Source organism: Mesoplodon mirus, assembly GCF_964341445.2.
Source record: "Mesoplodon mirus genome assembly, chromosome: 2".
In the NCBI taxonomy this organism is placed as follows: Eukaryota; Metazoa; Chordata; class Mammalia; order Artiodactyla; family Ziphiidae; genus Mesoplodon; species Mesoplodon mirus.
The window spans coordinates 112775891-112790323 of NC_138977.1; the positions used below are offsets into that span (position 1 = coordinate 112775891).

The 14433-nt window shown below is 38.5% G+C and overlaps 1 protein-coding gene across 1 annotated transcript in view; it reads left to right on the top strand.

Moving 5' to 3' along the window:
- The window catches only part of LOC309814643 (uncharacterized protein), an 82784-nt gene that overhangs the window by 39342 nt on the left and 29009 nt on the right, over positions 1 to 14433 (top strand). The gene's annotated exons all lie outside the window — the stretch shown is intronic.

Here is a 14433-nt window from a genome sequence, read left to right on the forward strand (position 1 = left end):
GAAATGATACATGAAACGTGATGAAAACATGAATAAGCTAAAACAGAAGACGAGTCGCACACATCCCACTTTACAAAAGGAATAAACCTCGCTTAATGTTAGGTGCACACTCTTCTGAGATTTTTACTCAAATTTTATGCTAATGGTATAATATATTTTGACTATCACTTCACTAAGGAATACATACTGAATGTATGCTGATTTTCTGATCTAACTTTATGACATCAGTTTACTCTGGGCCAACAATAGAAATGTTTCCTCTCAATTACAAAAATACTAAATTTTTATAATAAAATTAACTTAAAAAACATGTGGAATCCATATAGAGAAAATATATATACATATCTGAATAATGTGTGCCCATGTGTGCATATCTGTATACACACACACACACACACCAATATCCTGGGTGGGAGGTGTTGGGGAAATGATTAAAAATAGTCTCTTGCCAACCCAGAAAATCCTCTCCACAAATGGAGAAAGAAAAAATTATTAATTATTTTATTAATGAACTAAGCATTAAACTAGACTGCAATGCGCATTCCAGGCAATCTGCTAATGAGTTTGCAGACAGAAATATCACACTTTTATGTAGCTAGGCAGATACAACCCTTTCTATGTACTAAGATAAGAGAACTTGACAACACCATTTACTACACATTGTTCATCCTAAATTCACACGGTAATTGGGGTGGCCATTTCTATTATTTAATTGCCTTTATCCAAATGAAAAGTAAAGCTTCTTACATCTCTGTGACAAGCAAGTAGCTACAACTTGTAGCCAAAAGCCTAGGAGTTTACCACAGACACAGGGAGATGGGGTGCTATCTTCCTTAATGTTTATTTACATTTCAAAGACATAGCTCCAAGGCCTTTAACAAAGATATTCCTGGGTTGTAAAACTAACAAGAGGTTTATTTACTTTTTTAAAAGATTTGCATGCATCTCAAAGGGACAGAAAAAAGGATTTCAGTTACAAGTTTTCTCAAGGAAATGCTCTAAGAAAAGAGGGGAGGAAAATCTTTTCCCCTTTTTGAACCAGGGAAAATACAATTTTTTAATATTTGTATTTACTCTTACAGGAAACTATAAAACTTTAACAAGTTAAATCAAAATGACAATTTTTTTCTGAGAGTTTGGTTTTGTTTTCCTTGACAAATAATTTTAAACTTTATCAGGAAATATATAACCTCAGAGAATAGGGAGGAAATTTTATTGGAAATGCATATTATTATAAACAATTTAAAAGTTTGGTGCTGACTTCAAAGAAGAACGGAAACAGATCCAAATACATAAGAATTGAGTATATGTTAAAATAGTTATTTCAGGGCTTCCCTGGTGGAGCAGTGGTTGAGAATCCGCCTGCCAATGCAGGGGACACAGTTTCGAGCCCTGGTCCGGGAAGATCCCACATGCCACGGAGCAACTAAGCCTGTGCGCCACAACTACTGAGCCTGCGCTCTAGAGCCTGCGAGCTACAACTACTGAAGCCTGCGTGCCTAGAGCCTGTGCTCTGCAACAAGAGAAGCCACCGCAGTGAGACGCCCGTGCACCGCAATGAAGAGTAGCCCCCGCTGGCCGCAACTAGAGAAAAGCCTGCGTGCAGCAACGAAGACCCAACGCAGCCAAAAATAAATGAATGCATAAATTTATTTTTTAAAATTGTTATTTCAAACAATGGAGATAGTTTGGAATGTTCAGTTAATGATTTGAGAAAATAAGGTTAATGGTACATGAATTCAGCATGTAAATTTAAAAAGTAAACCATCAATTACCTAGAATATAAATAAAATATTTTAAAGAACATAATTTGATATAGCATGAAACAAAAGGCAGAAACCAGAAAGGATATAACAGAAAGTTAAAACACAAGCTGAGAAAATATATTTAATAATTACAAGACAGATTTCACACTCTTGATAAACTGCTCTTACAAATCAGTTGAAAGATGTACATCTAACATGCAATAAAAATAGAAAAAGAATATCCTGCTGCAGCTTTTCATTCAATCTACAATGCAGTGGACTGCCAGATGCCTCAATATTCTATTTACTATTGCAAAAGAAAATATATGGACAATTAAACTATGACATACCATTTACTTTAAGATGCATTACAAGATCCAATTTCAGAGCTGTTAGAATACGAGAAAAGGGCTTCCCTGGTGGCGCAGTGGTTGAGAGTCCGCCTGCCGATGCAGGGGACACGGGTTCGTGCCCTGGTCCGGGAAGATCCCACATGCTGTGGAGCGGCTGGGCCCGTGAGCCGTGGCTGCTGGACCTGCGTGTCCGGAGTCTGTGCTCCGCAACGGGAGAGGCCACAGCAGTGAGAGGCCCGCGTGCCGCAAAAAAAAAAAAAAAAAAAAAAAAAAAACGAGAAAAAATGCCTGTCTTAGAAATATTGGAATGTAATTATAAAAGAGAAAGTACAGGGACTTCCCTGGGGGGTCCAGTGGTTATGAATCCACCTTCCAATGCAGGGGACACGGGTTCAATCCCGGGTCAGGGAACTATGATCTCACATGCCGCAGGGCAACTAAGCCCAGGTGCCATAACTACTGAGCCCGTGCATCACAACTAGAGAACCCGTGTGCCGCAACTACAGAACCCATGCACTGTGGAACCCGTGTTCCACAACTAGAGAGAAGTCCACACTGCAATGAAAGATCCCACCTACCACAACTAAGACCTGTTGCAGCTCCCCCACCAGTGTTTTTTTTTTTTTTTTTTTTGCAGTACGCGGGACTCTCACTGTTGTGGCCTCTCCTGTTGCTGAGCACAGGCTCCAGACGTGCAGGCTCAGCGGCCATGGCTCACGGGCCCAGCCACTCCGCGGCACATGGGATCTTCCCAGACTGGGGCACGAACCCGTGTCCCCTGCATCGGCAGGCGGACTCTCAACCACTGTGCCAACAGGGAAGCCCCCCCCCAAAAATTTTAAGTAAATACTAAAAAAGAAAGTACAATTAGTCACTAAGTATATGAAAAATATGTAACATCACTAGAAATCAAAGAAATATTAAAACAAACATGAAACACTATTTTGTCTACAGTATTTCAAATTTCATTTCCTTTCAAATGTACTGCATTAACTAAAACCCCACATAGAATTTTCCCCAATTTTATTTTCTTCATACCACTTATCCAAGTGATTTCTATTTGACTGGTCCCAGGGAATGACAGTAGAATAAATTTGTAGAATGATGCTATTCATGTGGCCATTTTTTTCTTTCTTTTTTTTTTTTTTTTTTGCCGTACGCGGGCCTCTCACTGTTGTGGCCTCTCCTGTTGCTGAGCACAGGCTCCGGACGTGCAGGCTCAGCGTCCATGGCTCACGGGCCCAGCCGCTCCGCAGCATGTGGGATCCTCCCGGACCGGGGCACAAAGCCGTGTCCCCTGCATCGGCAGGCGGACTCTCAACCACTGCGCCACCTGGGAAGCCCATGTGGCCATTTTATTATCAGGGATTTTGGGTGTCTCTTCAGAGCATTTGAGTTTGACTGCATTTCTCCACCTTCTAGATCTTCTTGAACTATGTTTTCTGCCTATCCAGTGGGATTGGCCCAAATTTACTGAAAGTTTAGCTTCAGTTTCTAGAAGTCAGTAAATCCCAAGAGAAGTGGCAGTTTGGGGCCATTGGTGAAGACGTCAGATAAAGTGAATTTTTACTTTGGGCTCAGGTACCAGCTGTACACTACAGGACTGAAACTACTCTTTTGAAATAAGGAGGAGGACCACCTAGGAGGCATCACGCTGATCTGACACCTTTCACCAAAGATTCAGGAAAGAAGACAGAGAAATCCTAGAGTTTTATATCTGAATGGATTTTTTTTTTAGCCTTAAAAAATTTTACTTGAAAAATAAAAAACTATAGGAAAGTGTACATGGTATAATTGTACAGATAAATGAATTACCAAGAAATAAAAATAAGGTGAACATAACCATATAAACACCAAGAATTCAAACAAAATATTAGGAACACCTGAAATCCCCCTTAAAGGCCCATTCTCTATTATTACTCCCCTCCTCAAAAGTAGCCCCATCCTGACTTCTTTTTATTTTTTTGTTTTAAAATTTTTATTATAGTTGATTTACAATGTTGTGTTAATTTTCTTCTGCACAGCAAAGTGACTCAGTTACCTATCTATTCTTTTTTATATTCTTTTCCGTTATGATTTGTCACAGGATATTGAATACACTTCCCTGTGCTCTACAGTAGGACCTTGTTGTTTATCCATCCTATATATAATACTTTGCCTCTGCTAATCCCAAACTCCCAATCCTTCCCTCCCCTACCCGCCCCAGCTTGGCAACCACAAGTCTGTTCTCTGTATCTGTGAGTTTCTCTTTGTTTCATAGATATGTTAATTTGCATCATATTTTATTTATTTATTTGTTTTTAATTAATTTATTTATTTTTGGCTGCGTTTGGTCTTTCTCGCTGCATGCGGGCTTTCTCTACTTGCAGCAAGTGGGGGCTACTGTTTGTTGCGGTGCACGGGCTTCTCATTGTGGTGGCTTCTCTTGTTGCGGAGCACAGGTTCTAGGCATGCGGGGTTCACTGGTTGTGACTCACTGGCTCTAGAGCACAGGCTCAGTAGTTGTGGCGCATGTGGTTCGTTGCTCTGTGGCATGTGGGATCTTCCTGGACCAGGGCTTGAACCTGTGTCCCCTGCATTGGAAGGGGGATTCTTAACCACTGTGCCACCAGGGAAGTCCCTGTATCATATTTTAGATTCCACATATAAGCGATATTTTATGATATTTGTCTTTCTTTTTCTGACTTACTTCACCTACTATGATAATCTCTAGGTCCATCCAGGTTGCTGCAAATGGCACTATTTCATCCTTTTTGATGGCTGAGTAATATTCCATTATATATATATAATATTTTCTTTGTCTATTAATCTGTTGATGGACATTTACATTGTTTCCACGTCTTGGCTATTGTAAATAGTGCTGCTATGAACACAGACGTGCATGTATCTTTTCTTTTCTTTTCTTTTCTTTTTTTTTTTTTTTGTGGTACGCGTGCCTCTCACTGTTGTGGCCTCTCCCGTTGTGGAGCACAGCCTCCGGACACGCAGGCTCAGCGGCCATGGCTCACAGGCCCAGCCGCTCCGCAGCATGTGGGATCTTCCCGGACCGGGGCACAAACCCGTGTCCCCTGCACCAGCAGGTGGACTCTCAACCACCACACCACCTGGGAAGCCCCAGCATGATTTTTTTTTTTGCGGTACACGGGCCTCTCCCTGCCGTGGCCTCTCCCATTGCGGAGCACAGGCTCCGGACGTGCAGGCTCAGCGGCCATGGCTCACGGGCCCAGCCGCTCCGTGGCATGTGGGATCTTCCCGGACTGGGGCACGAACCCATGTCCCCTGCATTGGCAGGCGGACTCTCAACCACTGCGCCACCAGGGAAGCCCCTATCTTTTCAAGTTATAGTTTTGTCCAGATATATGCCCAGAAGTGGGATTGCTGGGTCATATGGCAACTCTATTTTTAGTTTTTCTGAGGAACCTCCATACTGTTTTCCATAGTGGCTGTACCAATTTGCATTCCCACCAACAGTGTAAGAGGGTTCCCTTTTTTCCACACCCTCTTCAGCATTTTTTATTTGTAGACTTTTTACAGGGTTCTGACCAGTGTGAGATGGTACCTTATTGTAGTTTTGATTTGCATTTCTCTGATAATTAGCAATGTTGAGCATCTTTTCATGTGCTTATTGGCCATCTGTATGTCTTCTTTGGATAAATGTCTATTAAGATCTTCTGCCCATTTTTCGATTGGGTTGTTTGGTTTTTTGTTGTCGAGTTGTGTGAGCTGTTTGTATATTTGGATATTAAGCCCTTGTCTGTTGCATCATTTGCAAATATTTTCTCCCATTCCATATGTTGTCTTTTTGTCTTGTTTATGGTTTCCTTTGCTGTGCAAAAGCTCATAAATTTGATTAGGTCCCATTTGTTTATTTTTGTTTTTATTTCTATTGTCTTGGGAGACCAACCAAAGAAAACATTGGTACAATTTATGTCAGAGTATATTTTGCCTAAGAGTTTTATTGTGTCATGTCTTATGTTTAAATCTTTATGCCATTTTGAGTTTATTTTTGTGCATGGTGTGAGGGTATGTTCCAACTTCATTGATTTACATGCAGCTGTCCAACTTTCCCAACACCACTTGCTGAAGAGACTGTCTTTTTCCCATTTTATATTCTTGCCTCCTTTGTTGAAGATTAATTGACTGTAGGTGTGTGGTTTTTTTGGGGCTTTCTGTTCTGTTCCATTGATCTGTATGTGTGTTTTGGTGCCAATACCACACTGTTCTGATTCCTGTAGCTTTGTAGTGTTGTCTGAAGTCTGGGAGGGTTATTCTTCCCGCTTTGCTCTTTTTCCTCAGGATTGCTTTGGCAATTTGGGGTCTTTTATGGTTCCATATACATTTTAGGATTATTTGTTCTAGTTCTGTGAAAAATGTCATGGGCAATTTGATAGGGATCGCACTAAATCTGTGGATTGCTTTGGGCCCTGTCCTGACTTCTAACACCAAAGACAAGTTTTGCCATTATTACTGTAATTCATTTTATCCATTTACTTAGAAATAATTTTAACATTAAAAAAACTTTCAAAAATAAGACAAAGAACTGTCTCCTTCACTCAGATTCTTCAGTCATGCACATTTTGCTGCATTTGCTTCATCATTATTTTCCCTATATATGTGTATGTTATGCATAGAAATTTCTTAATCACTCGAGAGTAAGTTATAGGACTCATTCCCCTTTACTCCTAAATTCTTAAGTGTATGTTTCCTATGAGCAAGGATACATTTCTTACATAACCACAGTACAATACTCAAAATCAGAAAATTTAACATAGGTAGTGTAATAATATATAAAGTATACTCCATGTTCAAAATTCCACCAGTTGTCTCAATTAAGTCTTTTATATCTAATGTTTTGTTTCTGATTCAGCATCCAATCCAGGGCCTTCTGTTTCTGGTCAAGGTAAAGTAGCAGGACTGAATTTACCTGAAGGAAAGAATCAAAAAAATGAATAACACCAGAAATGCTAAATACATGAGTAAATATAAAAGTGTTTTTCATAACTTAAATATCCTTGAAAGATAACTGACTGCTTAAACATAAAGAGTAACAGTATATTATAGGGTTTATAACATATGTATAAAGTAAAATGTATAATACTAGCATAAAAGCCAGGAGGGGAGAAATGAAAGCAGACCACTGTCAGGCTCTTATACTATATGTAAATGGTATAATATTACTTGAAGGTAGCCTATGATAAATTAAAGTTGTGTATTACAAATGCTAAAGCAACCGAAGTTAGAAATGTATATTTTAAATGCTAAAGAAAACAAAAATAAGGAAACATTTATAACCAATAAGCCAACAAAGGAGATTTTTTTAATTATAAAAAAGTACTCAATACAAATGAAGGAAGAAAAATATAATTTTAAAAAGGAGGAACCAAGAACAAATGAGACAGAGAACAGAAGTAGCACGATGAAGATGATAGATGTAATCTTAGTCACGTCAATTATCACATTAAGTGTAAGTAGACTAAACACTTTGCTTTAAAGGTATAGATTGTAAGATTGAATTTTTTTTAAAAAACCCAACTATATGTCGCTGATAAGAAATGCATTTTAAATATAAGGACAAAAATAGGTTAAAAATGCAAGGATGAAAAAATATACTATGCTTAAATAAATCAAAAGAAAGCTGGAATGGATATATTAATATGGGATAAAATGGATTTCAGAAGAAAGAATATTATCAGGTAAAAAAGATTTCATAACAGATAAAGGAGTCATTTCACCAAGAGGACATAAAATCCTAAGTATTTATGCATCAAGTAAGAGAGCTGCAAAATACATAGGAGAAATAAGCAAATCCACAATTATAGTTTGAGATCTTACACCCTCTCTCAATAGTGGTAGAACAAATAGAAAATGAGCAAGGATATGAAACACTTAAACAACAGTTATCAACCAACTCGACCTAATGTTTATAAAACACTCTACCCATCCAATAGCAAAATACACATTCTTTCAAGTGCATATGGAACATTTATCAAAATAGGCCATGTTTGGGGCAATAAAAGAAGTCTTATACATTTAAAAACATTCAAGTCATTAAAAATATGCTCTCCTCCCATATTGGAGTTAAATTATAGATTAATAACTGAATATATCTGGAAAATATAAAAATATTTGGAAACTAACACATTTCTGAATAATCCATGGGTCAAATATTTAGAAATCAAATGGGGAAATTAGGAGGTAATTTGAACTGAAAGAAAATGGAAACACAACACATCAACACTTGTGGTATGCCACTACAACTGCACTTAAATGGAAATTTATACATTATTTTTTTTTAGAAAAGAAGAAAGTTCCCTAATGATGACCTCAGCTTCCACTTTAAGAAACTGGAAACATACGAGCAAATGTAACCAAAAGTAAGTACAAGAAAGGAAATAATACAAATCAGAATGTAAATCAATGAAGTAGAAAACGGGAAAATAGAGAAAAATCAGTGGACTCAAAAGCTGGTTCTTTGATAAGATAAATAAAATTGATAAACCTGTAGCCAGAGTGGTTAGGAAAAAAGAACAAACAAATGACCAGTATTAGAAATGAAAGAGCTTACATCACTATAGAGTCTATAGATATTAAAAGAAAAATAAAGGAATATTATGAACATGTTTTGGGCAGTAAGAGTGGGCCAAAATAGAGACATTTTATTGACGCACAAGATTGTGGGAGCTGGCAAGTCTGAAATTTGCAGGGCAGGCCAACAGGCTGGAAATTACAGTCTTGAGTCTGAAAGCAGTCTGGAGACAGAATTCCTTCCTCTTTGAGGGACCTCAGTCTTTTCTCGTAAGGCCTTCAACTAATTGGAAGAGGCCCACACACGTTATGAAGAATATTATGAAGAATTATGAAGAATCTGTTTTACTCAAAGTCTACTGACTTTGTAAATCACATTATATATATACTAATACTAATCATATATGCATTATATACATATGATTTATTATAAAGAATTGAATCACATGATTATAGAGGCTGAGAAGTCCCAAGTCAGCAAGCTGAAGACCAGGAGATCTGATATGTAGTTCCCATCCTAGTCTGAAAGCCTGAAAACCAGGAGAGCCAATGGTGTGAGTTCCAGTATGAGAGCAGAAGAAGACTGATACCATAGCTCAACCAGTCAAGCAGAAGTTCTCTCTTACTCAGCCTTTTTGTTCTATTCAAGTCCTCAGTTGATTCGATGAGGCCCATTCACATTAGAGAGGGCCATCTGCTTTATTCAATCTACTGATTCAAAGGTTAATCTTGTCCAAAAATATCTCACAGACACACTCAGCATAATGTTTGACAGGAACTTCCCTGGTGGTCCAGTGGTTAAGGTTTCTCGCTCCCAATGCAGGGGGCCTGTGTTCGATCCCCGATCAGGGAACTAGAGCCTGCATGCTGCAACAAAGATCCCACAGGTGGCAACGAAGATCCCACATGCTGCAACTAAGACCCAGTGCAGCTAAATAAATAAATATTTTTTAAAAAAACTGTTTGACAAAATGTCTGGGCAGCCTGTGGCCCAGTCAAGTTGACACAGAAAATTAACCATCATGCACATCTAAAAAAATATCTTCACAGCAACTTCTAGACTGGTATTTGACTAAGCAATTGTACTCCATAGCCTAGCCAAGTTGACACATAATACTAAGCATCATAGTCCACTCCTTGTCAATGTGGCACCTATATGTATCTCCTTAAGCCATACTTAATCTCCAAATAAAGTCACTAATAAGGTCATATTTCCCGCTAACATGATACAACTATCCCATGTACAATAAAAAACATACTAACTTTTTCCTCAGAAGAGAATGCAAAGTCCTTGGATGATGTTGACTCTTCCTGATATCTTGTAATTTAAATGCTGTGATGTTGAGTTAATATTTTTTGCATTATATGATAATGGGATAAAGAGGGAGGAAAACAATATACTGTACATGTGATATATATGATATGTGTTTTATACACACACACACACACACACACACACACACACACAAGTACATCTGACCCTTGAACAATGCGGGGTCTAGGGGCACTGATCCCCCGCATGCAGTTGTAAGTCCGAATATAACTTTTTTTTAAATTGTATTTATTTTATTTTTATTTTTGGCTGCGTTGGGTCTTCATTGCTGCGCACGGGCTTTCACTAGTTGTGGAGAGCGGTGGCTACTCTTTGTTGTGGTGCGCGGGTTTCTCATTGCAGTGGCTTCTCTTGTTGCAAAGCACGGTCTCTAGGCATGCAGGCTTCAGTAGTTGTGGCTCACGGGCTCTAGAGCGCAGGCTCAGTAGTTGTGGTGCACAGGCTTAGTTGCTCCATGGCATGTGGGATCTTCCCGGACCAGGGCTCGAACCCGTGTCCCCTGCATTGGCAGGCAGATTCTTAACCACTGCGCCACCAGGGAAGTCCCTATCCCTAACTTTAGAAGGGATATCTCAACACGCCCATACCACTGGACCCCTAGAAATTTCACTGAGGTAGAAGTCCCCTGAATTTGTGTCAGATTTATTTATCTCCCTCTGACAGGCAAATGACACACCAATGAGTCTAGAATGGTTCTACCATTTTGCTCTCAGCAGAAACCGAATTAGCTTGCACCTTTATCTTGGACTTGCCAGGCTCCAGAACTGTGAGAAATGCATTTCTGTTGTTTAAACCATTCGGTTTATGGTATTTTGCTATGGCAGTTTAAGCTAAGACAAGTGGTAAACTGAGTCAAACTAAAGTTGCAGTAAAGCCCAGACCAGTTCAAATGCAGATCAAATTTACTCACCCTCAGGACTTCCCTGGTGGTCCAGTGGCTAAGACTCCGAGCTTCCAGTGCAGGGCGCCTGGGTTTGATCCCTGGTCAGGGAACTAGATACCACATGCTGCAACTAAGAGTTCACATGCCGCAACAAAGATCCTGCATGCCGCAACTAACACCCGGTGCCGCCAAATAAATAAATAAATTAATTTTTTAAAAAAGCAAACAAATTTACTCAGCCTCCCACTCTAGCAGCCTGACACAAGGGGCATAAACTTTCCTGGGGGGTAAATATTATTTGTTCCATCTCCACTCTTCTTTTTATTCAGATGTCTATGATATAATTTTGAAATGACAACATGTAAACAAGCAATAAAATGTTACCCATTGTTGAGGGGAAGCAGTCAATACAAGCCCACCCAGAGATGCCCCAGATATTGGTATTATCAGGCACCTTAAAATACCTATGAAAAAAATCTAAAGAAACTTGGCAAGTTTTTCAAGATGATTGTACCCTCCTAACAGCTCTGCGTAAGAGTTCTAGATGCTCCACATCTTCATGAACATTTAATGTGTCAATCCTTTCAATATTAGCCATTCTTTTTAATATTAAGTGTTATCTCATTGTGGCTTTTTTTTTTTAAATTTTATTTTTTTATTTATTTATGGCTGCGCTGGATTTCTGTTGCTCTGCCCGGGCTTTCTCTAGTTGCGGCGAGCGGGGGATACTCTTCCTTGAGGTGCATGGGCTTCTCATTGCCGTGGCTTCTCTTTGCTGCAGAGCATGGGCTCTAGGCATGCGGGCTTCAGTAGTTGTGGCTTGCAGGCTCTAGAGCGCAAGCTCAATAGTTGTGGCGCGCGTGCTTAGTTGCTCTGAGGCATGTGGGATCTTCCCGGACCAGGGCTCGAATCCATGTCCCCTGCATTGGCAGGTGGATTCTTAACCACTGCACCACCAGGGAAGTCCCCTCATTGTGGTTTTAATTTGAACTCATTCTCATGTACTTATTATGTATTCATTCTAAGTTTGCATATCTTCAGTGAAATGTCTGAGTATTTCACCCATTGTTTACCAGGTTGTCTTTTTATTATAGATTTGAAGGCATTCTTTACATATTTTGTATATGTTCTTTTTCAGATGCATGTAGTGTGAATATTTTCTCTCACTCTGTGGCGTGCTACTTTTTAAAATTATTTATTTTGCAGGAAAGTTTCAAACACACAGTAAAACTCCTGTATTCCTTTGACTCAGATTCCCCAAGTGGCAACAGTCCAAGGAATCCCTTTTATCACATCCATCTATATGCAAATGCATTAACATTAGTCTTTTTCTGAACTATTTGAAAGCAAGCTGTTGACTTGATACCCTAAACATTTCAGGGTTTATCTCCCCAAACAAAGGCATACACCTAAATAAGCATTAGAGAGACTTCCAACTCAGGAAGTCAATATTGATTCAATCCACAGATGCAATTCAAATCTCATTCACCATCACAAAAATGTTGCTTTTTTCTTGCTGGGTTAAGTTCCTTTGAAGGAACACTTTTTCAGTCATTTTTAATGAGTCTTTAGTATTCCTCAATCCAGAATAATAGCAGTCCTTCCCTGTCCCTCATGTCCTCAATAAGCACTGACCAATAAAAATATAATGCAAGCTGCATGTATAATTTAAAGTATTCTAGTAGCCACATTAAAGGAAGAAGAAACAGAAAAAAAGATAATTTCAATGATACCTTATCCTGGTACAAGTACCTACCCCCCTGCTTTTCAAAAGTTCACTTTATGCCACTTTGCTTTTGTGAAAGACCTACATTAGTACCCATTTTTGCTAGCCAAAAGAAATCCGAAGAGGATTTTTGCTTTACAAAGAAAGGCAAAAAGCAAGAATAGCATTCAGTGTTTGTTTTGCCTGGAGCCATTATAGATCCAGCTCATACCCCAAGCAGTGAGAGTGGCAACACCAAGCTCCTTCTCTGGGAACTACACTCAGCATCAAGCTGCCATAGCTTTGAACTGTGTCTGTGAGCATCTGTGTTTTATCTTGATTTATTTTGTGCATCCATTAGCAAAATGTATCCTCAGGTAAATTACTTCTTCACTTTATGCCATTTCAGCTTACCAAAGGTTTCAGAGGAACACTTCTTTGGAGAGTGGGGGGTACCCATATATCAAAATATTATCATTTCAACATATAACCAATATAAAAAATTGTTGAAATATTTCACAATCTTTTTTTCTCATACAAAGGCTTTGAAATATGATGTATGTTTAAACTTAAAGCACATCTCAGTTCATACTATCCACATTTCAATTGATCAGTAATTACGCGTCTACTGCCCATATTGAGCAGTGCAGTCTTAGACAGTTTTTTCTTTGTTTCATTTTGTTTCTGTTTTGTTTTAGAGTACAGGCTTCTTACTCTGTAGCCTGACTATCTATATCTGGCTGATATTTCCTCATGACCAGTATCAGGTTATGGATTCCTGGCAGGAACACCACAAAAATGATGCATTGCCCTGCTGAGTTAGATGTTGACCTGTCCCACCACTCATGACGTTAACTCTGATAACCTGTTTTCTGAAAGAGATTGTGGAGAATTGGTATCATTTCTTCCATAAATGTTTGGTAGAATTCACTAGTGAACCCACAGGGCCTGGTGTTTTCTGTTTTGGAAGGTTATTAATTATTGATTCAATTTCTTTAATATACATAGTCCTATTCAGATGATCTCTTTCTCCTCTTTCTGGTAGATTGTGCCTGCCAGTGAATTGGTCAGTTTATTTAGGTTATCAAGTTTGTGGGCAAAGAGTTGTTCTCATTATTCCTTTATACCCTTTTAATGTCCATGGGGTTATCAATGATTTCCCCTCTTTCATTTCTGATATAAGTAATTTGTGTTTTCTCTTTTTTTCTTATTTAGCCTAGATAGAGACTTAGCAATTTTATTGATCTTTCAAAGAGCCAGCTTTTGGTTTCATTGATTTTTCTCTCCTGATATCCTGATTTCTGCTCTAATTATTATTATTTCTTTTCTTCTACTTACTGAGGATTTAATTTGCTGTTCTTTTTCTAGTTTCCTATCATGGAGGCTTAGATAATTGATTTAATATTATTATTCTTTTCTAATATATACGTTCAATGCTATAAATTTTCCCCTAAGATCATTTTTGTGGCATCCCACAGGTTTTAATAAGTTGTATTTTCATTTTAATTTAGTTCAAAGTATTCTAAAATTTCTCTTGATATTTCTTCTTCGACCCATGTATCGGTTAGAAGTGTGTTGTTTAATCTCCAAGTGTTTGGCAGTTCTCCAGCTTTCTTTCTGTTATTGATTTCTAGTTTAATTCCATGGTGTTCTGTGAGCATACACTGTATGATTTCTGTTCTTTTAAATGTGTTAAGGTGTGTTTTATGGCCCAGAATGTGGTTTATCTTGGTGAATGTTCCATGTGAACTTGAGAAGAATGTATACTCTTTTGATTTTGGATGAAGTAGTCTCTAGATGATGCAGTTAAGATCAGCTCTATTTTTATTGATTTTCTGCTTGCTGATCTGGTCATTTCTGATGGGGAATGTTGAAGTCTCCAACTATGA